The sequence below is a fragment of the Lolium rigidum genome, chromosome 5 (assembly GCF_022539505.1).
Source record: "Lolium rigidum isolate FL_2022 chromosome 5, APGP_CSIRO_Lrig_0.1, whole genome shotgun sequence".
NCBI classification, from domain to species: domain Eukaryota; kingdom Viridiplantae; phylum Streptophyta; class Magnoliopsida; order Poales; family Poaceae; genus Lolium; species Lolium rigidum.
Window position 1 is genome coordinate 215,776,794 of NC_061512.1, and position 211 is coordinate 215,777,004.

Genomic DNA, 211 nt, shown 5'->3' on the forward strand with positions numbered 1-211 from the left:
GATATGAAGGAAGGTAATATTAAATATGAATTTCCTCTCAAGAAAGGTATGGAACACTTCCCTAGAAAGAGAATGAAGTTACCTTATGATTCTATTACTAGAACAAATTATGATGTTGATGCTTCAACTCTTGATGTTACTTGAGTTACACTTTCTGCGCCTAGCTGAAAGGCGTTAAAGAAAAGCGCTTATGGGAGACAACCCATGTTTT